Below are 27,260 nucleotides of genomic sequence, written 5' to 3'. Positions count from 1 at the left end.
CTGTGTGACCCCATAGACAGCAGCACACCAGGCTCCCCCGTCCCTGGGATTCTCCAGGCAAGAACACTGGAGTGGGTTGCCACTTCCTTCTCCAATGCATGAAAGTTAAAAGTGAAAGTGAAGTTGCTCAGTCGTGTGCGACTCTTAAGGACCCCATGGACTGCAGTGCACCAGGCTCTTCAATCCATGGGAATTTCCAGGCAAGAGTACTGGATTGGGGTGCCATTGCTTTCTCTGCTAACCAGGTACATATATTCTCATTACTGTACCATGAAGCTCACTGATACCATAGTTTAGCAAAACATCCTTTGGTTCTGTGTTTTCCATAATAAAGCTACCATTTGCATTTGCTTTTCTCTGAATCCTAGGTATATTTGGAAATTGGTTCCAAATGTCATGGGGAATAGGGATGACATTTATCCAGCTGTCTCCAACCTCAACTGTAGATGGTATCAGAAAAGACTTTTTGAGTTTCAACTTATAAGAATCTCAGCTGGCCTTGTTCTGATCTGGGAAAATGGTTAAATTGCTAATTTGATTGAAGTTATGTTAGGAAAGGAGGGAGAAGAACACTAAGACTTCAAAGGATCCTTCTTTGACTCAAGTCAATTGAATTAAGGTATTAAAAAAATGAGTAAAATAGAAATTATTTGCACATCAATTGTCCTAACCCATCAAGTTCAATAAATATAAGCCTTGTCTCTCCCATAGCATACTACCAGCAGTCTCCCTTATTCTAAAATCATGACCAGGAGCTATGGCACCACTATCAACTGATTGGTTGGTTGGACTTGTCTAGAAATCTTGCTTTGTTGTTGTTGTTTGTTTCTTTAATTTGATGTCTGGCATCAAAAAAGCTTTATATTCCACTCATCTGGCAGCCTTTTCCCCTGTTAAATACCCAAGGCCACTTTTTAACATGTAATTTTAGATAGGTGGGAATAAAGGGTTATCACCTTGACAACTTTGGGCACTGTGCTGGGTGCATATTTGAACAGAATGGCTCAGCTATCTTTTCATTTGGCTTCTTCTTAGTCCTATTTGTATTTCATATTTGAATAGGTGATTTACCGAATAGTGAAGTCGCTCCGTCGTGTCCGACTCTTTACGACCCCGTGAACAATAGCCAACCAGGCTCCTCCGTCCATGGGATTTTCCAGGCAAGAATACTGGAGTGGATTGCCATTTTCTTCTCCAGGAGATCTTCCCAACCCAGAGATCTAACCCCAGTCTCCCGCATTGTAGGCAGACGCTTTACCATCTGAGCCACCAGGGAAGTCAATTTAGAGAATGGGATAGGTAAATCAGCTGTAACTAAAGAAGTAATTTTACAACTATTTAGGTGTTCCTACATATAAAATGTTTTCAGTGTTACATTTGAACCTCAAAACACTGTTGTGAGTTAAGGAGGACATGGTCTATTTTATCAGTTTTGCAGATGAGGTTTTGGCATGTTGAATCAAACATACTTGATTTCAAATTTGGTCTTCATAACTTATCAGCAGTATGAATTTCCATGAATTCCTCAGTATTTTTATTTATAAAATGTTTTGAACAGTTAAATTCAATATAAGAGTTAAACCTATTATCCCAGTCTAGCAATTAAGAAATAGTAGTTATTTTATTTTAAATTTAAAGCCAACATTCTCTCACTCTATCAATTTGAACATTAAATCTCAATCATTCAAATATTTTAGAAATTGTATATTGAACAGTGTATTCATAAATATTCATGCAATTTAACTTTTAAACCCTAAGCCATACGTTTTGGCACAAACTGTCTTCCCTGTGTAACGACAAAGATATACCAGCTCCATTCATTAAATATAGTTAGGTAAGGCAGAAAGGGGAAATGGCACCAATAAATAATTCCATGTAATTTCTGTGAACCACAGATGTTTAAGTCAAGCTATATTAATAATTTAATAATTCATAGTAGATTAATTTATTGTGGGTTACCACCTCTAGCACTTTTATAAATCAAAGTGTTAAAATTGCATTTAATAAATCATTTTAATTCTCTGAGAAAATGTAAAAAATTTAGCTGTCATATTAACCTATATTGCAAATCAACAAAGGAAATTTTTATGAAATTTAACTCACTAAATATAATGAGAAATGTCATACATTGAAATACAGACAGCCTTTCAAAATATTTGTACAGTGTTACTAGATAACATATTTAAAACAAATGTCATCTTCTCCACTTTATCAATCTGACTGGGTTTGTCCAGATATTGGTCAAAAGAAGAATCTGGGTCCATAATCTTATCCCAACCTACTACTCCTGCCAAATTTTAGTTGGTTTCTTTAGAGATCACTGTTGAGTTACATATTTCTTAACAACCTTCTTTCTTTTTTTTTTCTTTGTATTCTCTTCTCTCACATTTTATGATTGCAGTTTTCATATTATTTTTGAGAAAAATAAGAGCAGATTATTCAGAATGAACTTGTAATCAAGTAAGTTAATTATTCATGTTTGACCCTGAGTAAAAGCAAATCTAAAAACTAGAAATGCTGTTAAATAATTGATGTCTTATTTTAAGTGACATTTTCAAACTGTGATTGTTAATTTTGATGGAAATTTCAATTTAATCCCCTCTAAGTTAGTAGCTTCCCCAGTGGCTCAGAGGTAAAGAATCTGCCTGCCAATGCAGGAGATGCAGGAGACACAGTTTCTATCACTGAGTGGGGAATATCCCCTGGAAAAGGAAATGACAACCCACTCCAGTATTCTTGCTTGGAAGGTCCCATAGGTAGAGGAGCCTTGCCGACTACAGACCATGGTGTCACAGAGTTGGACATGACTGAGCACACACACTCACTAAAATAGTAGGAAGTTATTTCTTATTTCTCCCTCATAAATTTTTAAAATTATTTTTTAAATATATGGCTTACTAGCTTTATCTATCTCACCCCTCATCTCTGCTCTTCTCTTCCTCTGTTACAGACTGAATTGTGTTTTTCCAAACTTCATATGATTTCATATGATGTTGTAACCCCCAAAGTGATTGTATTCCTAGATAAGACTGTTATGAGGTAATTAGTTAAATTAATTCATTAGAGTAGGACCATAATATCACAAAACTCATATCTTTATAAAAAGAAGAAAATATGCCTAGTCTTTCTCTCTATGCCTACACAAAGAAGCCATGTGACAACAGAGAGAAGGTGACCATCTACAAGGCAGAAAGCAAAGTCTAGCAGAAACCAAACTGTTGGCACCTTAGTATTGGAATTCTAACCTCCAGAACTGTAAGAAAATAAGTGTCTGTTGTTTAAGTCACACAAGCCATGATATCTTGTTATAGCAGCTTGAACAGGCTAATAAACCACCCTAAACAATTTCTGCCACTCTTCCATATTTCTGGGTAAATCTGACAGTATTCAGAAGCCCTTTATATCCCATCCATTTTCATCAATACGACATTAGCAGACTAGGTGCATGTTTATGTGTTCTCCTATCTCATACTGTTTTGGATTTCAGCTGCTTCTGACTAGATTAGGAGCATCTTGTATTTAGAGACTGTTTTCCATCAATTCAACATCCTTAAGACAGTGATTGTAGGATATAGGAAGTATTTGTTGAAGTATGTCATAGTATTGGATTGGTTTATGCCAACCCAAAACATGGAAGGAAAACTACCATAAAGTTGTCAAATAATTTTATATGTTTAATTTAATTTGAATTGAAATTCAAAAGTGCTGTTTTATGTGATAAAACTGTGGGTTTTTTTGTTTTTCAGTGAAGAAATAAATATTAATGAGAGCTTAAATTATATAATGATACAGAAATTCAGTGGATATTTAGCAGGCTAAAATAATGATTATGATCTCTATGCAACATTATAGAAAACTATAATAAAATGTGTGTGAATTGTACATAACATAAGGGGAAAATTATAATAAAATATAAAATGGAAAAGACAGGAGATGCATTTACTCAGGTACTATGATTACAAGTGCTTATAGATTGAAGCATATGAGAACATTTAGAAAATAATAGTTATAAAAGTTTATGTCAATGAATATTTTCTCCATTTTCCAAGCATCCTGTTATTTATTATTTTGACAATTAAAATATAAAGTGTGTTTAAAAACACAAAGAAGCCAAAGGGCTGGTGAACTGAGACGACCCAGAGGGATGGTATGGGGAGGGAAGAAGGAGGGGGGTTCAGGATCGGGAACACATACATACCTGTGGTGTATTCATGTTGATGTATGGCAAAACCAATACAAGATTGTAAAGTAATTAACCTCCAATTAAAATGAATTTATATTTTAAAAAAAGAAATAAACAAAAACTCCCCTAAGAAATAAAAATGAAAAGAAGCACATGAATAGCATAGATCTATGCAGTGGAAAAGTACGTGTTAAAAGGGAAAAATAGCATGGCAGCTAGACACAAAGACATAGTCAGATATACAAGTGTAAATATGTTTAACACTTAACTAGCTTGGGTGATCTTGCAAAAGTGTTTTATATGCTCAGAGGCCTAGATTCTTTGTCATTCGAATGAGAAATAATATTAACATAGTGTCTATCAAAGTACTGAGAAGAATGCTGGAATATCATGAGTGCTCTTAACAGCTAACTAATGATTTCCAATAGAAAGTAAGCACTGTGAGACTGAGGACCTCTTTAATTCACCAATATAAATTAGTGCCTGTCATTTGGTAACTTCATAATAAACATTCAGTTCAGTTCAGTTCAGTTGCTCAGTCATGTCCGACTCTTTGCGACCCCATGAATCGCAGCATGTCAGGCCTCCCTGTCCATCACAAACTCCCGGAGTTCACTCAAACTCACATCCATCAAGTTGGTGATTCCATCCAGCCATCTCATCCTCTGTTGTCCCCTTTTCCTCCTCCCCCCAATCCCTCCCAGCATCAGAGTCTTTTCCAATGAGTCAACTCTTTGCATGAGGTGGCCAAAATACTGGAGTTTCAGCTTTAGCATCATTCCTTCCGAAGAACACCCAGGGCTGATCTCCTTCAGAATGGACTGGTTGGATCTCCTTGCAGTCCAAGGGACTCTCAAGAGTCTTCTCCAACACCACAGTTCAAAAGCATCAATTCTTCAGTGCTTAGCTTTCTTCACAGTCCAACTCTCACACCCATACATGACCACTGGAAAAACCATAACCTTGGCTAGACAGACCTTTGTTGGCAAAGTAATGTCTCTGCTTTTCAATATGCTATTTAGGTTGGTCATAACTTTCTTTCCAAGGAGTAAGTGTCTTTTAATTTCATGGCTGCAATCACCATCTGCAGTGATTTTGGAGCCCCCAAAAATAAAGTCTGACACTGTTTCCACTGTTTCCCCATCTATTTCCCATGAAGTGATGGAACCAAATGCCATGATCTTCATTTTCTGAATGTTGAACTTTAAGCCAACATTTTCACTCTCCTCTTTCACTTTCATCAAGAGGCTTTTTAGTTCCTCTTCACTTTCTGCCATAAGGGTGGTGTCATCTGCATATCATTATGGATAAATGAATAAAAGGGAAAATATAGTGAAGACAGTAGAAAAGACTTCATAGGAAGTCTTTTAAAGTTTAAAGAAAAGAAAATCTTTTAAGTTTAAAGAAAAGAAAAACGGTACAATATACATGTGTACACTTTTGTTTAGTCGCTAAGTCATGTTCAACTCTTTTGTGACCCCATGAACTGTAGCCCACCAGGTTCCCCTATCCATGATATTTTCCAGGCAAGAATACTGGAGTGGGTTGCAATTTCCTTCTCCAGGGGATCTTCTCAACTCAAGAGTCAAACCCAAATCTCCTGCATTGGCAGGCAGATTCTTTATATCTGAGCCACTAGGGAAGCCCCTTATTGTATATATACACATGTATGTGTGTGTGCGCATGTATAAACATATATATATATAATATTTCATTATTTGGATGATATCTGAAAGGTAACTAAAATAACAGTTAATCCAGTTTTTCTACTATGTAAGTTATTTCCTGAGTAAAATAGATAACTTTTTTCCAGAAACTACTTTGACCCATAGTAGTAGTAGAAGGCAATGGCACCCCACTCCAGTATTCTTGCCTGGAAAATCCCATGGAAGGAGGAGCCTGGTAGGCTGCAGTCCATGAGGTCTCTAGGAGTCGGACACAACTGAGCGACTTCACTTTTACTTTTCACTTTCAGGCATCGGAGAAGGAAATGGCAACCCACTCCAGTGTTCTTGCCTGGAGAATCCCAGGGACAGCAAAGCCTGGTGGGCTGCTGTCTATGGAGTCACACAGGGTCAGACACGACTGAAGCGACTTAGCAGCAGCAGTAGTAGTAGTGTTAGCTGCTCAGTCATGTCTGACTGTTTGCGACCCCACTGACTGTAGCCCGCCAGGCTCCTCTGTCCATGGGATTCTCCAGGTAACAATACTGGAGCGGATTGCGATTCCTTTCTCCAGAGGATCTTCCTTACCCTGGGATCAAACCTAGGTCTCCTGTATTGCAGGCAGATTCCTTACAGTTTGAGATACACGGGAGACTTTGATCCTGTACCTTGTAGGAATTTACTGTGTCTGTGTTCAAAATTATTTCCTTGTAGTGAGTTAGCTCATCCTCTAGTAGAATCAGCCATGGTACATAAGCAAAATAAGGTTACTGTAAAAATGATGAATAGCATTTAATAAGATCACTTAAAAACTTTGAAAGAGAGTAAAGCAGAAACTGACTAAAGCTTAGAATGCCGTTACTGAAAATTCTGTATTCCCTACTTTCAGAATTCCCTCTCTTTCAGCAGATCTCTTCCTAGATCTGCTTAGTGATGTCACTGAAATTCACTGATGCCTCCCCACACACTTTTTTTTTCCCCTAACCTCAGGCCATATTAAATTTGCAGTTTACTGTCTGAAAAACACATTTGGAATGCATCCCAGTGTATTGATTATCTCTCAAATTTAAATTGAAAAATATAACTGACTTGGAAGGCAATAAACCACAAGGTGGGCAGTTTTCTCTAACATTTTTTCTTTCAGTAGAACAGTAGCTCTCTAAACATTTTCAGGATAAAAGGATATTTGAGTGAGCCACTCAGAGAAGTGATGATAAACTTCCTCCGCACCCAGGCAGGGGAGTGTAACACCGATTTAGATGTGTTCCAGGAGATGAACCACTTACTTGTTCTTTGTTTAAGAAATGTGAATGAAACGAGTCAGAGTCTCTCTACCCTCACCTTCACCTATATGAATATATTTGTTCATTTATTTATTTAAATATATATATGAATACATATTGTAATTCATATATATATGAATATATATTATGAGTTATATATATATTAACTCATATATATATATGTATGTAATGCATTCATCAAGCATTTTTTTCCATATCAAAGGGCTGTGGAATTTGCCTTCTAGGAGCTTACATTCTAATTGGCAGAGAGACACCCTTGAAAAAAAATTAAGTAAGATAATTTTAGAACACACACAAAAGTTAGTAAAGAGGAACTAATGGAACAGGGACATAGAGTGAAGAAGTTTTCACGGTTTCTTTGGTATAAGTGTTGTAAATGGCTTCTCTTAGGGTGTGCCTAGTTAACAGTCAGCCATGACAGGAGATAGGAAGAAGAATTCTTCAAGCTTAATTTTAAATGGGTTAGTGCCTTGAGGTTTCCAAAGAATTGAAGAAAAAGGAAAATAAAAGGAAAGAAGAAAGAGAGAGAGGAAGAGAGAGAGAAAGGGAGAGAGAAAGGGAGAAAGTAAGAGAAAAAGAAGAGAAAAATGTTAGTGGGACTGAAGAAAACAATGAACAGCTTTATGGAGTAGGGATGAAGGGATAATGTGGGTTCAAATCAGCCATGAAAAAATACTTTAGGTTTTCTTGTAATTGCAGTTGATAGCCAGTGGAGCATTTTTTCCAATGCAAATATATTATCTCATAGATAATTTTTAAAACATTTTACACACACACTAATACTGCATCTGTGTCTCATGAAAAAGTTTAACCTAGTATCTGAGTAGAGATGGGACACCATCTCTTAATTATTGTCTCTATAACTGGGATAGAACTATCAGTTACTGACTAGGATTATTTAACATGTTTGGCAGAACAGATTATAGATTGAGTTGAAAAATTAATGTGAGTTGTTTCTTCTTAAAACATTCTATTAAAATGTAATGAATTGATAATGTAATTCATTGGTTTCTGAGTTAGATGCTATTAAAATTAGAGATGTATGTAAAATACAAAGGATTCCTGCTAGTTTTATATATTACACTGCTTGCGTCATTTCCTTCACTATGTTGTGAGAGAAATTACTTAAAAATACTATTTTAGTCACAAAAGCATGGTTTGCATTGCTGCCAGTAATTATGGCTAGATTTTTTAATCTGTCTTTGATGAATCAACTTTATACCAACATTTTTTAAACTCTTGATTTTGTCAAAAAAAATATGAGCAAAATGCAACCGAAATTTATTGGTATTTCCAAAGTATTAAACAATCTAGCCACACTTTGCTCAAGGAAAACATCAAGTGTCTATGTATGTTTTATTTACTACAAATATAAAAATTTCATGTACACCAGAGATGGAATAGAAGATGGCTCTTCAATTTACAGATATATACTAGTGAGTATTTGGAAACATATTTATTAATTGGACTATTGTATTGTTCAGTACAGATTTTAATTTTTCAAGAAAATAAAATTTTGCATCAATACTAATAGGGAGCTCTTGTCATGTTCAATTTCCTGTTGAAGAGAATGAGCATCAGGAAGGATCACCCAGGTTATCTCAGATGGTAAATAAGGTTAGGTGTAGATCTGAGCTCGTCAATCAAATCATGTCTTCGTCCTCCCCAATTTAAACCATGATCTGGTGATTCAGTGGTAAAGAATCTACTTGCCAGTGCAGAAGGTGTGGGTTCAGTCCCTGGGTTATGAAGATCCCCTGGAGAAGGAAATGCAACCCACTCCAGTATTCTTGCTGGGAAATCCCATAGACAGAGGAACCTGGCTGGCTACAGTCCATGGCTACAGTCTAATCCGAAAGATTTGGAGATGACTAAACAACAACAACTTTCAAAACATAGTTCAGGATTCAGCAATATAATGTGAATTTATTTTATTATGCAGCTTACTCTGGAAAGAATAAAAGCAAATAAAATTATGAGAAAGTGGAAATAAATTATACACATATTGCTTTTTAATTGTTTTTTACTACTTTATATCATTCCACTATTCATCCTATTTTCTACTGTTCTTTTTTTCTTAATGGCTTAAGTCTTTCTTATGTCTCTTCTTCATGTCCTGTAGTTTCTACCGTGCTTTATTTCTTTGTGGCATAAGTCTTTTTACTTTGATCTATAATCTTATGGTACTTTGTAAACATATCTTGACTATTCAAGGAAATAGTATGTAGTATACAACCTAGAATAGCAAACTTAATGGGACTCCTCAATCTATAATTTTATATAGCTATTTTGATCACTTTTAAGCTTATAAGCAAAATTTTCATATTTGCAAACATGCAGATATCAAACACAAAATGAAAAAATGTGGATTATTCTTTAATCTTCAAAGCTATGGAAATAAGCCAGAAGCAAAGTGCTTATAATTGTTGGCATGTCAGAGAGAAAGTTATGCAGTTTACACAGCCTCAGAGCATCTCTGAATATGAACTAAAAACATTTTTTTAAAGATCCTGGACATGTTAATTGAATCATGAATCCTTCTAAAAGGAAATGAATCTATAGATGACTATTACAAGAAACTGTAAAAATACATAGTAAAATATTTATTCAATTTCATAAAAGGAAAAATACCGTTTCTGTTCTACCGTAAGAAGATATTCAAATAGCAATAATTTGGGTAGATAGAATAAAAGAAGAAAATGAAGTAAGTAGAAAAAAGGCTTGCAGTTTTTCTAGAAGCAGTACCTGGTTTTGCCAATTGTTAAATACAGTTGTCCATGCTTGCTCTTCAGAGGGGGGCTTCCCTGGTGGCTCAGGTGGTAAAGAATCTGCCTGCAATGCAGGAGACCTGGGTTCAATCCCTGGATTAAGAAGATACCCTGGAGAAGGAAATGACAGCTCACTCCACTATTCTTGCCTGGGAAATTTCATGGACAGAGGAGCCTGGCAAGCTACAGCCCATGTGGTCACAAAGAGTCAGACACGACGGAGAGCCTATAAATAATGTGCAATTATATATTGTAAATTTAATAATCTGAAAAACACCTAACTTAACTAAACTGGAATATAAATGAGATTCAGAACACCTGTGAGAAATTATCAAAAACTGACGAAAATATGTTATAGCACCTCCTATCAGGAGACAAAATCTACGCCTCAGATCCTTGGATTTGGACTTGTCTGTGACTTGCTTTGACAAAAACAATCTGACAGAAGTACTGTGGATATTCTCAACTCTGAATCAAAGACATCTTGCAGCTGATGTTCTTGCTTGAAAACAAGCATAAGCTAGCTTGTCAATTAAAGAGAAACATGTGGTCCAGTTGCTCCTGTCACCCCACTTCCAACCAGCCAACCCCTAGAAGAGGAGCTGGCTAACCTCGTAAGTGACTGGAAATGCCTGAGAAAGTCCAGGAGCACCAGTAGAACAGTTGTTTAGCTGAGTACAGTCTAGATAGTCAACCTACAGAGCACTCAGCTAAGGAAGTGGTTCTCTCTTTAAGTTGTTAGGTTTCCAAGTGGTTCCTTCACTCAATACAAAATAACCGATACAATAGCAACAAATAGGAATTGCACAAAATTATTTCAATAAGTTTTCCCTAAAAACTTAAATATCAAATAATATCTAGGTACTAATTTCACTAGCCATAGCCTCTGTCAGAATGTTGCTTTCTTCTCTCGTCAAGAAATTAGACCCAGAGCTCCGGTTGCTTCTTTAGTAGTGGGGGAGAGGGGTGAGAGTGCGTTAGTTGGCGCCTTGACCTTGTCCTCTGTCATCCACTTTTGAAGGTGGCTGACTCATCTGAAGGTGGGATTCTGTTCTGTTCCTATTGATTATTTCCTCCAGGGTAGAAACTTTGAACCTATGGTGATATGTGATCAGACTTTTCGGACTTAATTTGGCCCAGTGAAGGACATGTTACCATGGTCTGTTAATAGATATAAAATGTAAACAAGCCCAGCTTATTAACACACCATGCTGTGCTATACTAAGTTGCTTCAGGCATGTCTGACTCTGCAACCCCAAGGACTGTAACTCACCAGGTTCCTTTGGCCATGGGATTCTCCAAGCAAGAATACTGGAGTGGGTCGCCATTCTCTTCTCCAAGGGACCTTCCCAACCCAGGGATCAAACGCATGTCTCTCAAGTCTCCTACATTGTCAGATCTGTTCTTTACTGCTAGTGCCACCTGGGAAGCCCCCTTAACACACAGGGATTTTATATAGACAATTAGGTAAAGACTGATCTTTTAACTTCAAAAAGGAAACAAGGAGATGTTGGAGGTCATGGAGAGTGACTTCATGAGTTGGGCCCACCAGTCAGATGCCCCTCACCTCCTCCCCTGCCCTTTAAATGGGAGGTTTGATCATCTTTCCACAGCTGGAGCCATTTTCAAGGACACAGCCTTGAGAGAGCAATGTGTTGCTGAGACCTTCTGGTCAGTACTAGTGACTCAATCCTGTTAAGGCCTAAATATCAACTTTTACGGTCCTGGTGGGCAGGTGTAAAGATCTGTTCATCTTGCAACCACCCAAAACATGCCTCAGATGTGAGTTACCTTCATGTATGGTGGCCAGTTTGTGAACTGATGAACAAGTTCATTTCCCTAATGTGTCTTATTGACAGAACACATAGATTACTACTTCCATGTACCTTAGAAGATGAGGAGAGAAAGTAAAGGATAAAGTTCTCCTGACTTGAATCTGTGGTACTTGTAGAGGAGAGATTGGTCACTGCTTGGTAGTATGTTCATGAGTGCAGAAATTCAGCTTTGCTACTTTAGACAGAGCCAGCAATTTCATTAGGGGTTTTCAGGATGGGTGACTGCTGTGAACCCGTTTCCATAAAGTTTCAACATGGCCTGAAGGCTTATGTTTTTCAGTGGCAAAGTGGGTTGATGAACTTTTTTTTTTTTTTTAATTTTTTCAAGGCAGTGGGTCTCAAAATGGGCCATTTCTCCCTTGGGACATTTGCTAAGATCTGGAAAGATTTTTGTCATACTAGGGTTGCAGTGCTATTGGTGCCTAGTTCAAGATGCTGCTGGTGGTGGTGGTTTAGTTGCTAAGTTTGACTCTTGCAACCGAAGTGTCTGACTCTTTGCAACCCCATAGACTGTAGCCTACTAGGCTCCTCTGTCCATGGGATTTCTCAAGCAAGAGTACTGGAGTAGGTTGCCATTTTATTCTCCAGGAGATCTTCCTGACCCAGAGCTCAAACCTGTGTCTTTTGTGTCTCCTGCATTGGCAGACAGATTCTTTATCACTGAGCCACCCAGGATGCCTGAAAGATATGCTAAGTATCCTAAAATGTACAAGTCAGTATTCCCTGACTCCTCCTCCCAACCCCACTCAGAGACACACACAGTCCAGTAAAAAAAAAAAAAAAAATGGCAATAATGCCAAGGTTCAGAAGCCGTGCTCTAGGTGAGCCAGGCCCTTACAGATCAGGAACATGCACATATTTTTATTCTCAGTCTTTTAAATTTTATCACTAAAACTCAATGACACTTTTATAATTGAAACAGAATGGTTGTGCTTAAATTTAAACTACTATGCTATAACAAAATTATGCTATCCTATTTAAAATTTACAGACTACAAGCTTCAAATGATTTAGGGAAAAAACTGTTATTCAAAGGGAAACAATAAGCTCAGGCCTCCAGTGTGGGATTCCATGAAATGATTGCATATTACATTTACCTTTTAATTTAGTAAACCTTCTCTTATTTTACAGTTTTAGTTTTACAAAGAGACGCTAATGAACCTTGTTATAGCCGCAAATTGTTGCTTACAAATCTTGTCTGTTACTCAAGTCAAAAATGAATCATTTCATGGTGATATCAGGGATCTTGGGACCTAAAAGGGAATTTTTCTAAATTTCGATCATAGTACACCATAAAACACATATTGTTAAGAGTATGAAAAGCTATGTACTGCCTTTGCTTTTTGAGAGGAATTAAAAGAAATTACATATTTTATGAAATCCTCATTGAGCATTGGAGAAGGAAATGGCAACCCACTTAAGCACTCTTGCCAGGAAAAGCCCATGGACAGAGAAGCCTGAAAGTGAAAAGTGAAAGTGAAGGCCCTCAGTCGTGTCCAACTCTTTGCGACCCAACGGGCTGTAGCCTAGGAGGCTCCTCCATCCATGGAATTTTCCAGGCAAGAGTACTGGAGTGGGTTGTCATTTCCTTCGCCAGGGGATTTTCCTGACCCAGGGTTCGAAGCCGGGTCTCCCGCATTGCAAGTAGATGCTTTTACCGTCTGAGCCACCAGGGAAGCCTGCTGGGTTACAGTCCGTGGGGTTGCAAAGAGGTGGACACAACTGAGTGCAGCACAGCACCGAACATTACGCTAAGATATATGTAGCTTAATTAGGATTAAATTTACCTTTCAAAAGATTATTACTTAGCTCAGGTTTTTGTGTGAATTGTTTCCAAACCTATTTATATTTACTTATGAAACGTAAAGAATTGGAGGGGCGCATAATTATATAAAATGTATTCCTTTAATTCTTTCTAAAATATGATCATATTGGGAGTTTTTACTATTTGAAAGCTAAAACCTAGTCTATAGATGATTATTTTTGCTTCTCATGATGTTCACTTTTTACCCCCCCTGTTGTAAATTGTCCAAAATGCAGCAGTTATTTTAGAAGTCTTTTCTATCATCTCATGGAGGGGGTAGAAAGAAACACGTGGGCTAGAAGTTAGGCTAAAGTATAAACTCTGAGAAAAAATAAATGCCAGAACTATTGTAGTAAAGTTTTATGGTTGGATAACTATTGCATCAAATGATAGAAAACCAATCTGTATAAAAGCTTTACGCCATCAAGTGTATACTTTTAAAAAAATTCTTATTTTCCCTTTTGTTACTTGCAATCAAAGTTTTAAATATGAGTGCTTTTCTTTACTTTCTTCTCTATGAAAGTCATTATAATGGTTGGTCCATTTATTACTGTGTTCCTTGATTTTTCAGTTATTTCAGGCTTCTTCATTATCTTGATTACATTATCTTATACAGTGACCCAAAAAAAAAAAAAAAAAAACAACCTCTTGTTACCCCTTTTATTCACTGGCTGATAAGGCAGTGAATATACTGAGCAGGAACTTCATTTAAAAAAATGAAGTGACTCTACTCATGTATATGGAAGAAAAAATATTTCGATTTTATTTATCTTGGAAGTAGATCCCAACATTGATGCTGCCATTCAAAATTAAAGTGTTGCCTTCTAAATTCTTCTGTATTAAACACATATAAAATGTCAAAATGCCCTTAGACAAATGAATATTATGGTAAAAAACAAAATGTACTTGCCTCCATTGAGCTGGCATTATAGCATCCTCTATAGTTCTACTTATGGAGTTTCTTTTGATGATTTTTCAGTCAATGTATTCATCTTTTTAACAAATATTTATGGTGGACATATGCGTTTGGCTTTGTGCTGGGTGTTTGGTACATAATGGTGAGATGATTACTATCTTCATGGTTCTTAAATTATGATGGGGAAATAAATAATATGTAATAAAAGCAGATATGAATAAAAACTAATGAGGTTTTAAGTGCTAAGAAGGAGAAAAATACTCTGTAAGGAAACAATTTCTGGGAGAAAGCAGATTCCAACACAAAATAGGTAGATTAGTACTGTCCTTAGAGAATCAAAATTAACCTGAGAGCTGAATGAAGAGAAGGAATTAGCCCTGTCCAAGAATTTAAATTTGTGCTTTTTTTGATAGAACAGCATCGGGCATAAATAACAAGATGGCTAATAATCACAGTCATGAACACACAAGTGTCCAGTATGATTGAAAGTCAGTGAATAAAAAGAGACATAGAAAATGCTGGGTGGTGGCCATGATGATAAAGATCAAGGAGATAAATTTTGAAAGTATCATAGTCAGGATTTGGTGATATATTTTATGTGAGAAATAAGGACTAGAGAAGAATCAAGGATGACTCCTAGTATCCAAGCTTAAGCAGCAAGAGAAATATGGGATATAACTTAGGGAAAAACTGAGATGAATTTATAAAATGTGGCCTTAGAGACCTCTGTATGGCACTTAAGCAGATATGTCAGTTAGATAGTTGAATATACATCAAACCTCAGAGAAGGTGGTCAAATTGGAGTCTGTGGGATAAAGAGAGATGTCTTAGACTGCAATTGCAAGTCATAGAACCAGACTCCTCTAGAGAAAGAATGTAGAGAAGATAATTCCTGTCTGGATACAACAGTAGGGTTTGGGTAAGGGAGTAAAATCTGAGAGCATGTCCATTGTAATGAGGATCCAGAATGAATAGGACAAACCTCACCTTTTAGGGAATTAAGGCCAAGTTGGAGGGATAGAACTTATCTGAATAGTTACATAATAAAGGAATGTACTAGGTGCTAACTGAGCACAGTGAAGGAAACATTTAACTTCACTTCTGGGTAGTTCAGAGGAAATTTCCAGAAGGATGACATGGAACTATTCTGAAAAATCTTCAAAATAAGAGACAGTTTAATAGGGTATAGGGAAGAACATTCCAGGCAAAAGAGTTGAGGTAAGAAAAAATTCAAAGCATTTGAACAGTTGTAAGTAGTTCAGCTTAATTACATGCTTATAGCTTGTTTCACAATTCAAGATTTAGGTTAACTTTCACTGATGCACTTTTTCAAATTTATTTTCATTCTTGTACTAATTAACAAACAAGATTGCTTTTGCCCTCTAATTGCCTGCATTAATATTTTTTTCTCCTGACTTTCCCTTAATCTAATGAGGAAAAAAAGGAGCTTTAATTCCTTTTTCAAATACAAGCCAAAGATCACACAGTTCTATGCACAGAGCAGATGGTCAATGAATTTACTGTTTCATAAACAACTGGATTCTTGTTCCTCTGTCCTTGGTGAAGATGGATAAATATGTTTTGACTAGTGTGAAAAATGTATTCAAATATTATAACGTATCATTCCATCCTGGTTGTAATACCCTGATATAAGTAAAACAATTCAGTGACCTGAAATTAGCCTCTATTAAAGTGTCAAGAATCATTCCAAACAATTTAAGTTTCATTAAATTCTAGCACACACAAAATTGAATCAATTTATTAAAGTTACTTATTTCCAGATATCCAATAGACCCAATAATACCAAAATATAACAATTTCAGGCATATAAATAGTTTCACTACTCTACTTACTGAAGTGAGAATACTACTTCCTAGCTAGAATAAGATACAGTCTAAATGCAAATTAAAAACAAATCAAGGCATTCCAAATCAGCGAACTGCTTGCTGTTGGTTAGTGTCTTGAAGTATTGTTCTTGATCTCTATGCAAAACAAGAGGGATGGACCCTTGTTAAAAAGGAATAGAGAGTTCAGTCTAACCAATGTATCTTTTATAGACTGATTATACAAGATAGATTGTATCTTCCTTCAATATAAATTTAAAATGAATAAAGTATAAATTTAAAATAAATAAAGCATTTTGACCAGGAATTCAGCAATAAAGTCTTAACTCAAAAATAAAAAGAAAACCACCTGAAAGTGATGCCTCCCCAGACACACCCACCCCCAAATTTTAATGAACAGATTCTCTGACCTAGACTTGGAGCAACTCTCCTAGAATCACAGATTGTGAGAATAAATTGTGCATAAAGGTGCTAGCATTCAAAGACCTTAAGTTTCCAAATGATACTCTACAAGACAACATTTAACTAAATACAACCACTGTATAAGTTGAAGGTGGTTGTTGATGTGGACATTTCAATAGAACAGAAGTAGCCATATAGGATTTTTTTTTGCATTCCATCATTTATTCTATGTTACATGATAACACATGATCTATCAATTATTTGTTAACTACAACAATTAAAATTTGTTAGATTTTCTGGTAACACCACTGCCATAAACAGTAGTGACTTAATGTGCTCTTAAAGGGATCAAGCAACCAGTGCAGTCTAATCCATGATGCATTAGAGGCCCTCTTTTCAAAAGCCTGCAGAGTTCTTTGACATGAAGAAAAAATGTATATTTTGTACATTACATACCAGGGATCTTACAAATTTTATTTTAATAAATTTCCACAAAACTATTGCATTTCATTGCTAAATATTAATATCAATATTCAATTGAAAAGATCATTGTTGCATATCTCATTTAAGTGTTGGAAAGAATTCACAGTGACACTTAAGAAACGATGAACAATCTGAATTAAATAACTAGTTAACTTAAAGTCCAAATTAAAATAAATTGCGTATTTTATATAAAGTGATCTTCTACATATGTGCCCTTCACATTAATATAATGTAGAAGGAGATGGCCATAATGGTTCTGCTAGCTAGTAAATTAAATAATCAAAAGCAGGAGGACTAAGAAGAGGCAGGATGGGAAGGAAGGAAAAAGGGAAGGAAGAGAGGAAAAAGAATGGAGGAAGAAGGATTTGCAGACAAATTGTTATGAGTCTAGAGTAAGTTATTTCTTTTTCTTTCCATAATTCTTCATCACTAGTGTCCCCATGTTGATTTTAAAAATGCACAATGTGAAGGTAGTGAGTTTTAGTTTTATTTAAGGCAATATGAGGACTGCAGCCCAGGAGGCAGCACCTCAGATAGTTCTGAGAAACTATTCCCAAGTGGTAGTGGGGGAAGGATAATATATATGTGCTTTTGGTAAAGGTGGAGTACATGTAATCGAGCACATATCTTTTGTAGAAAGTTTCTGCTGGTCTTGTGACACTTCTGCTAGTCACCAGAAACAATTGCCACCATGCAGGATTTCAGTGTTTCTCTAGGTGTGAGGAGATATAAGAACCGGGCTTATAAAATCAGCTCCAGAGAATATCTGTCTAAAGACCTGTCCTGACACTTTCTCCAGAGCACCGAGTGCGACGTTTTTGCTCTCCACTCTGAACTCCTTCAGGGCTTGTTGGAGGTCAGCAGCTGTAGCAGCATGTGATTTGACCCTTAAAGAGGTAGATGGCAAGTGCCCATGGCAAGTACCAATTTGTAGGCCACACCCAGAATCTAGTTTAGTTTTTTTTCCAAGGTCAAGACACCACAATTTAGAAAGATTAAATAAAGTGTCCATGAATGCAAAAATAATAAAGGAAGAACCAGAACTTTAAGCCACTGACTTTTGACTAATTATGGACAATACGCTTTACTTAAACAGACTGACTAAACAAATATGTCAGCTACAAACTGGCACTTGTTGTGGTTGCTTGTCATCTGTCTCTGCAAGGATTAAATTATGTGCCACTGCAGCCGCTGACCTCCAGCACCCCTTGAAGGAGTTCAAGCTGGAGAGAAGAAATGAGGCACTCTGTATTCTGGGAACATGGCAGGACAGGTCTTTATGTGGTCAATACTCTCAAGAGCTGATTTTATGAGCCCAGTTTTTATATCTCCTCATATCTAGAAAAGCACTAAAATCCTTTATGGTGACAATTGTTTCTGGTGACTAGCAGAAGCTTCATGAGACCAGCAGAAATTTTCTATAAATATATATATATATATATATGTGTTTGATTGCATGTATTTCCCCTTCTCCAAAATCACATAAGTACTGTTCTTTTCCCACTACCTCTTTGGAACAGTCTCTCAGAGTTTACTGAGGTGTTGTCTTCGGGGCTGCAGTCCTTATTTTGCCCCAAATGAAAGTTAACTCGTAACTCTCACATTGTGCATTTTTTTAGTCGACAAATATTTACTGCTATTTATTTTCATCATTTACCCCTTTTCCTAACAAATATTATAATTACAAGCAAAAATTCAGTATGTATTATCTCCTTTACTCTTCTTTTGTAATAGAAGAAAAAAAAATGTCTACACAAAACATTTATTTTAGGATATTTTCTACCCAGAATGCTGAATAGAAATTCAATTTATGGTAGTTAAAATAATAAGCAATAAATTGAATGGGACAAAGGACCTAATTGTTCCTTAAAATGTTTATTTCAGTCTGTTCTAGACATCATTTTTTTTTTTACGTCGCATCTTTTGGAACATCTCAATAATGAAAATAGTTGCATTTTTAGATATATTTTTGAAAGACTGTGATAATAGAATACAAATGGGATTACACTGTTTTACTAGATTGTATACATGCAAGTGCTGAAACATAAGCATGAGATCAGCTTTGTTTCTCAGTACAAAATTAAACTATGCTAAATTAGACTATACTAAAGGGAAGTGCTTGGCTAAGGGAGTTTGACCATCTCAGTAAATGACTATGATTTATGCAGTTTGCTCATTTCCCTGCAATGCTTTTGCATGTTCAATAAAAATTGATATGAGTGAAAGGCTATGAAATTTCTACCAACAGAGTAGAAAGAAAAAATAACATACTAATTTAAAATATACTTCAGCTACCTGTCGTGAGAAAATTAAGAAAGCCTTTAATGGAAAGAAGTGTAGCACTTGGCAACATTACTAACTTCTATAGATGATTCAGCTTATTCAAGCTTTATTCAAGCCTTAAAAAGGGTTCAGACATTTGTGTATCTCCATATCTGAATGCTATTGTTAGGGGAAGCACACTGATTGAAACCACCCACCCTGGCCAGGTACCATAGTAACCATGTGCATGAGTTGTTTTATGACAGGAGATCCTGATAAGGAATACGGAACTAATAAGCCACCACCAACTGGAAGAGTTTGGGAACGGTCTAAAGTAGACACTGCATGTCCGTCCACTTCTCAGAATCCCTCTCATTAACATCCATCTTGGCTGAGCGATGCTTGCACCACCAGGAAAGACTCTGAATTAGAATGATTGGCCAAAGACCACCTGGAAACTAATCCCATCACCATAAAACCCGAGACTGCTAGCCACGCAGCAGAGCAGTTCTCTTGGGTTCCCTTACCCTATTGCTCTCCACCTGGGTGCCCTTTCCCAATAAAATCTCTTGCTTTGTCAGCACATGTGTCTCCTCGTACAATTCATTTCCGAGTGTTAGACAGGAACCCAATTTTGGGCCCTGGAAGGGGTCTGCCTTCGTGCAACACTATGTGATAAACTGAATTGTTTCAGTTCAGTAATTTTAGAAGCAAAGGATAGGATATTCCTATATTAAATTGTAATTTTTTATATAAAAAATGGCAACTTTGCCATATCCTGACCTCTTTTTTTTTTTTTTTTCTGTTTATTTTGATTTAACTTTGAATCATCATTTGTAGATTTTTGTGTGTGGCTGTTTCTTGTGAATAACTGAAAGAATCAAGCACAGGCTTGATTCCATTTGACTTACTTGGGGCTGAAAACTGAGAAAAAGAAGAGATTCTACCATTTTACAAGGGTTCGCTCTGCAACGCTGACTGCAGGAGACTTTCAATTGCTTACCCATGCAAGATTTTATCAGTAAACTGATAACTCCAACCCCTCTATTTACAGGTTCCTGTTGCTCAACATCAATAAACTCATTGATTGAATCCATGCAATTTTAAAGACTGCCACACAGCCAAGGCCATGGCTACAACTGCAGGGAATGTCTTTGAGAAATTGAGATCAAAGATTGAAAACTTGCACTTTTAAGTGTAGATTCATTTACTTTTTTTCTGTCTCTTTAGGCAAGCACAGCAGTCTATGGTCACACAACTGCAATGCTCTTACAATTGGTGTTATTTGTTAAAAAGTATTTACCGATTAGGAGTCCAACAAAAATAATAAACAAAAAGAGAAAAATTGCTTTGGATCGTTTTGAAGTACCCGTTTATCTCATCATTTGTAATTCAGCCAATCCTCTATTCAACCTTATAGCAGTTGATTATTGCTCCTGGTGGTCTCTAATCTACTTTCTGTCTTGATTGATTTAACTATTCTGATTTAACATTTCATATAAAAGGAATAATACTTAGAATGATGTTTTAAAGATTTAACCACACTGTAGTGTGAATCAGTACTTCATTTCAAATAATAGTTTAGTCTGTGGATATGCCATAGGCTTTCCTGGTGAGTCAGATGGTAAAGAATCTGCTTGCAAGGCAAGAGACCCTGGGTTGGGAATGTTAGGTTGTTAGAATAGGAAACAGGAGTCCAGAATGGTGGTGGCTCAAAGACAAGAAAAGCCCGCAAAAAATAGAACAAAGGAAGGTCCAAGGACTGGAGTGAGGACCTCAGGTAGAAAACACAACACTGCTGGCTAGCCCAATTTACATAGGGCCGGCCCAGGGGGATTAAAAAAAAAAAAAAAACCATATAAAAAGAGGAACCAAAGGGCCAGGGGTCTTTTTTCTCTCTTACAAGCTGGGGTGCTCTTCTCTGCGGGTCTTTGGGTCGACATGCCCTCATGCCTCAAGGATGGATTTTCCTGCTATTTTCTAAATAAAATAAAGCTATAACACGGAGCTGTAACACTGATTTGTCTAAGAGCTATAGCACGGGCTGTTCGAGACCTGAGAGCTATAGCACGGTCTGTCCAAGACCCGAGAGCTGTGACACGCCTAGGGCTTTAATGTTTGTCACTCCAAATCTTTGTTGTGATGGGACAGAACTGAGGAGTGTACACTCGCCTGACAGGAAAGTCTCCTGGAGAAGGTAATGGCTATCCACTCCAGTATTCTTGCCTGGAAAATTCTATCGACAGAGGAGCTAGCGGGCTACAGTCCATGGGGTCACAAGGAGGTGGACACGACTGAGCAAGTGACACACAAACATGGATATAACATAATTTGTTTATCCATTAATTAGTCAATGAACTTTGGCTTGTTTCCATTTGGGGTCTATGATGAATAATGTTTCTATTTGTACACAAATTTGGGGACATATTTTAAAATTTTTCTTCCCTATATTGCTAAGAGTGGAGTTGCTGGATCATATGGCAGCACTTAACTTTTTGTGGAACTAACTGACTTACAAAATTGCTTCATCATTTTACACAGTGCTGCCCCCCACTTCAAGGGAAAGTATGAAGATTCTAATTTCTCCGCAAACTTTCCAGTACTTGTTATTGCCCATCTTCTTAATGACAGTCGTCCTAGTAAGTATGAAGTGGTACCTCAACATGAATTAATTTTCTTAGCATTTACAAACTAAGTGATAAATGGGTAGGTATGAAAATAGATTCATGGAGCCATAATTAGACGGATGATAGAAGAAGGTACATAGTATACCTCAGAGATATTGCAGGTTCAATTCCAGACCACCACAATAAAATATCACAATTAACTGAGTCTCATGATATTTTTTGGTTTCCAAGTGTTTATAAAAGTTATGTTTACTTTACACTGTAGTGTGTTAAGTTTGCAGTAGCATCATATCTATAAAACAACACACATAGCTTAATTTAAAAATTATTTTAATTAAAGAAAATGCTAACCATCTTCTGAGCCTTCAGCAAGTCATAGTTTTTGCCGATGGAGGATCTTGCCTTGTTGGTGGGTGCTGAAGGTTGGGGTGTCTGTGGCAATTTTTTTTAAAATAATCTTTATTTATGTATTATTTTTGACTGGACTGGGTCTTCACTGCAATGCATGGACTCCTCATTACTGCACATAGGCATTCTCTATTTGTGGTGAGTGGGGGCTACTCTCTAGTTGAAATGCATGGGCACCTCATTAAGGTGGATTCTCTTGTGGGACATGGGCTCTACAGTGCACAAGCTGTGGTAGTTGTAACACATGGGCTCAGTAGTCATGTTTCACCGGCTTAGTTGCCCCATGGCATGTGGGATCTCAGTTCTTGGACAAGGGATCAAACCTGTGTCCCCTGCATTGGCAGGGGGATTCCCAAACACTGGACCACCAGGGAAGTCCTGGTAATTTCTTAAAAGTTGGCAACAATGACGTAAACTACCTTAATTTGCTCTTCCTTTTACTTTAACACCTAAAGGCCATTGTAAGGTTATCAAGTGGTTGAATTTCGACATAGTTGTTTCTCAGGGCATAGGGAGGTTCAAGGAAGGGAGAAAGGATGAGGGAGCAGCTAGTCGGTGGAGCAGTCAGAACACAGAGAGCGTTTGTCAATCATTTGCATTTTGTCTAGCAGGGTTTATGGCACCCCAAAACAGTTAAGTCAGTAACACCAGAGATCCCTGATCACCATAACAAACGCAATAATAAAAGGAAAAAGTTTGAAGTATCATGGAAATTACCAAAGTGTGACAGAGAGACACAAAGTGAGCAAATTCTATTGGAAATACTGGTGCCGACAGACTTGCTTCATTCATGGTTGGCCGTAAACCCTCAATTTCTAAGGAAAAAAAAAAAAGGAAAGCAGTACCTGAAAAGTGCAATAAAGTGAAGCATAATAAAACAAGGTATGACAGTATATAAAAATCTTCAAAATAAGTTACAGTATTTTTTTTTTCCCCTGAGAAATAGCATACACACAAGATCAAGTAGTATTTTATAGGAGCGGTGATTCTTTCAGAGTCACTGGCATTAACTAGCTTTCGAAGGATGAACATTATTCACAGAGAGTGAGAAGAGAGAAAACACTTCAAATAGAATATTTAAAGTAATATTTCTGGAAGTCAAATTGTACAAGTTTTTGTGAAGCATTGAGTAGATCAATTTTGCTTGAGGAGACAGCTTAAAAAGAGAAGATAAGATTGGGAAAACATATAATCATCACAACTGAAATAGAGAAACAGAAATAGAGTGATTACACATATTTAATATTTTGAAACAATGCAAGGCGATAATTGGTTTAAGTGCCATAATGAGTGGAACATAATAATTAATATGACAGTGCACTGAACATTCATAAAATTTTCAGAAAGAGATGGGGTTTGAGTGGACAAGGAAACATGACATGTTGGCATAACATCAGGGGAAATTATCTGGAATTAGATAAGAATGGGCAAAATTCTAAATCCTATTTGACTCTCACCACAAGACTCATGAGGTACTGTGGCATCCCACTGGATCCAGGCTTCCTGGGGACCCTAGAGCTCAGATGGTTTCTGGTCTCCCTGTTTTTCTATTCTTTTGAACCCAGAGAGGCTATGTCATTATCAGAAGTAAAAATTATTTTATTGACTGAAACAGAAGGATTCAGGAGTTGCGACACTGCAATTCCCACGCTCCTTATGGTAACAATCACTGCTACTCACTGTGAGAGCAGAGCCCTCACACCCAAATAACTGTTGGCACTGAAGTTATTCATGTCACGCATGTTCCTTGCATACAAGAGATGGGACTAGAAAGTAAGAGAACAGTTAGGATATTACAAGACTAGATAAAACGATGACAAACGGATAGCGATGCATTCAGAGCAGAATATTTCACATGAAAGATAGTGTGTGCTAAATCGCTTCAGTCATGTCCAACTCTTTGTGACCTTATGGACAGTAGCCAGCCAACTTCCTCTGTCCATGGGATTCTCCAGGCAAGAATGCTGGAGTGTGTTGCTGTGCCCTCCTCCAGGGGTTCTTCCCAACCCAGGGGTTGACATCTCTTAAGGTTCCTGCATTGGCAACCAGGTTCTTTACCACTAGCGCTACCTGAAAGTGACACCTGAAAGATAGTGGACACTTCAAACAGCCCATGTCAGAAAACACAAGCTGGGAAGTGAATGTTTCGCTTTCCAACAATAGATCACTAAAAAGGAGCTCACAAATCTTGCTTGGAATGTGTGTATCATCATGTTGCTGCTGCTGCTGCTGCTGCTGCTGCTAAGTTGCTTCAGTCGTGTCCGACTCTGTGCGACCCCATAGATGGCAGCCCACCAGGCTTCTCTGTCCAGAAGTCTTAAATGAGGTCATGAGGCTTGTCAAGTTCTCTGTAGAGTGGAGGTGATTAAATTGTAATGACAGCTCCTCACGTCACAGTATCAGGAACCACGACTTTCTATCCTGTTGCTTTGCTTTTGAGAGGGACAGAAAGTAAGGGTAGGCTTCCATTTTTACATTCTAACAACACGCTCCTTTCTCAAGGCAATGTAAATGTATCTTGGGCAACTGAGAAGAAGAGAGAAGAGGACTGAAACTCTTAACAATTGTTGTCAAAGAACAAGAGAAAATGCTATTTTATATTTTACTGTCTACAATTTAGTCACCAAATCGTGCCGAAAAGCATACTGGGAAATGGTCCAGGTAAATACAAGCTTTTGTCCTACCCAGAAAAATAACTATGCACCTAGAATGATAGATAACTGCCAGAGACTCTTTAACATATCCTTTGATCAAGAATCAGTGCAAATCCTCTTGTAAATCTGTTGTTTTATGACTCTTTACTTTTGTCTCACAGAAAAGAAAAATAAGTCTCAGAACCAGGAGTAAGCGTTTGTATCCTGCCTTCCCCTGCCTCATGTCAATTGCTTTTAGTAAGTCAGATGCTCATGCAGAGGAGAAGATATTTCTCTGATGCCAAAAGCAAAGTTAATCTATTGTGAAAGAGTTGTAGTATGCTCTAAAGAAACTTCCAGCTCAGTCTTAGACCCTGAAGGTCCTCAGGATGTTCTATGATTGTCATAATTAATATTGGTCCCTTTAGGGGCACTATGCTTAGACAAGGAGCTTCACCAAGCGGCGCTAGTGATAAAGAACCCTCCTGTCAATGCAGGTAACTTAAGAGATACGAGTTCCATCCCTTGGCTGGGAAAATACCCTGGAGGAGGAAGAGCAACCCAGTCCAGTATTCTTGCCTGGAGAATCCCATGAACACAGTTGCCTAGTGGGCAATATAGTCCATAGGGTCGCAAAGACTCTGACATGACTAAAGTGACTTAACACACACCTACGTGCTTAGACATGGATCATGCAACTATTTTTAATTTTAAGTATATTTGGATAATTTTAAATATGTTTGGATCTGTTTACCTTATATTTATTGAGCTTAATGCATGCCAAGAATTGTTAGTCTTGATAACCTTAAAGGGATTATCGAGAGAGAGAGAGAGAGAGAGCAAAGAGAGAACAAAATATAGGTAAAATTATGACATGTTTCAAATCCCTGTATGCCTGTAGTACAATGAGTAGATGACAACTTTTTCAAAAATCAGCAAACATTTCAGTATGAACAGTTTCAGCACACACACATGCATACCAAATATATTATGCTGTATGTTATGTTATATATGCTATATTATATATTGGGCTGTCCTGGTGTCAGTGGCAAAGAATCCTCCTGACAAAGGAGACTCAGGAAACTAGGGTTTGATTCTTAGGTCAGGAATATCCCTTGGAGAAGGAAACTGCAGTCCATTCCAGTATTTTTGCCTGGAAAATTCCATGGACCGAGAAACCTGGTGGGCTACAGTCCATGGAGTTGCAAAGAGTCAGAAACAGCTGAGCAAGTGAACATGAACACATATATTATTTATTATATTACATTCTTTAGAGATAAATAAGACATTCTTCCTATTCTCCAGGAGATAAATTCTTAGTAACTTGCATTTGAAGGTAAAATAAAGGACAAACAGCTTCTACCTGTTTTGGGAAAGAGACTAGATATAAATATAGTCAATCAATAAAATTAATGAGCTGAGATAACTTCCTTTTTAAAGTATTGCTCACTAAGTGTACTTACTTGCAGCAGTATACCTGAATATTTTGGTCACCAATGTGTACCTCCAAGGTGGACCTAGTTGTAAAGAACCCACCTGTCAATGCAGGAGATGTAAGAGACAGATTTGATCCCTGGATCAGGAAGATCACTTAGAGAAGGGCATGTAAAACCACTCCAATATTCTTGCCTGGAGAATCCCACAGACAGAGGAGCCTGGTGGTCTGCAGTCCATAGGGTCATAAAGAGTCAGACATAACTGAAGCAGATAGTTACAACGTATATACATAAAGAAGATGCTGAATGGAGGTGTGTGTTTTCATTGGAAATTCTACATCACAGTCAACTGGAGAGCTCTGCCACTGACTAGAATGACAAGTATAGGATCAATGTCTAACCACAGGATTAATAAGATTTAAGTTTTGCTTTTGTATGTGAAATATTAAGGTGATGTTCTTTACATGCAACGTGCTTGCCAGGTTAACCAGAGCAGGTGATCAGGGTAATTGATACATGTGGATTGCTGAAGGAGATATTGGACATAGAATGCTCTGGAATATGACATGATAGATTATTACTCTTCTTGCTAAAATATGTACCCCAAAGTGAAAACATAAGCTACTTTTTATATATCATAATATATATCCTTATATATTGAGTTTAATGAAATAAAACCTTTGGGTAAATTA

Source organism: Ovis aries, chromosome 6 (assembly GCF_016772045.2).
Source record: "Ovis aries strain OAR_USU_Benz2616 breed Rambouillet chromosome 6, ARS-UI_Ramb_v3.0, whole genome shotgun sequence".
In the NCBI taxonomy this organism is placed as follows: Eukaryota; Metazoa; Chordata; class Mammalia; order Artiodactyla; family Bovidae; genus Ovis; species Ovis aries.
The sequence above is the reverse complement of the archived record's forward strand: the minus strand, read 5'-3'. Positions refer to the sequence as shown.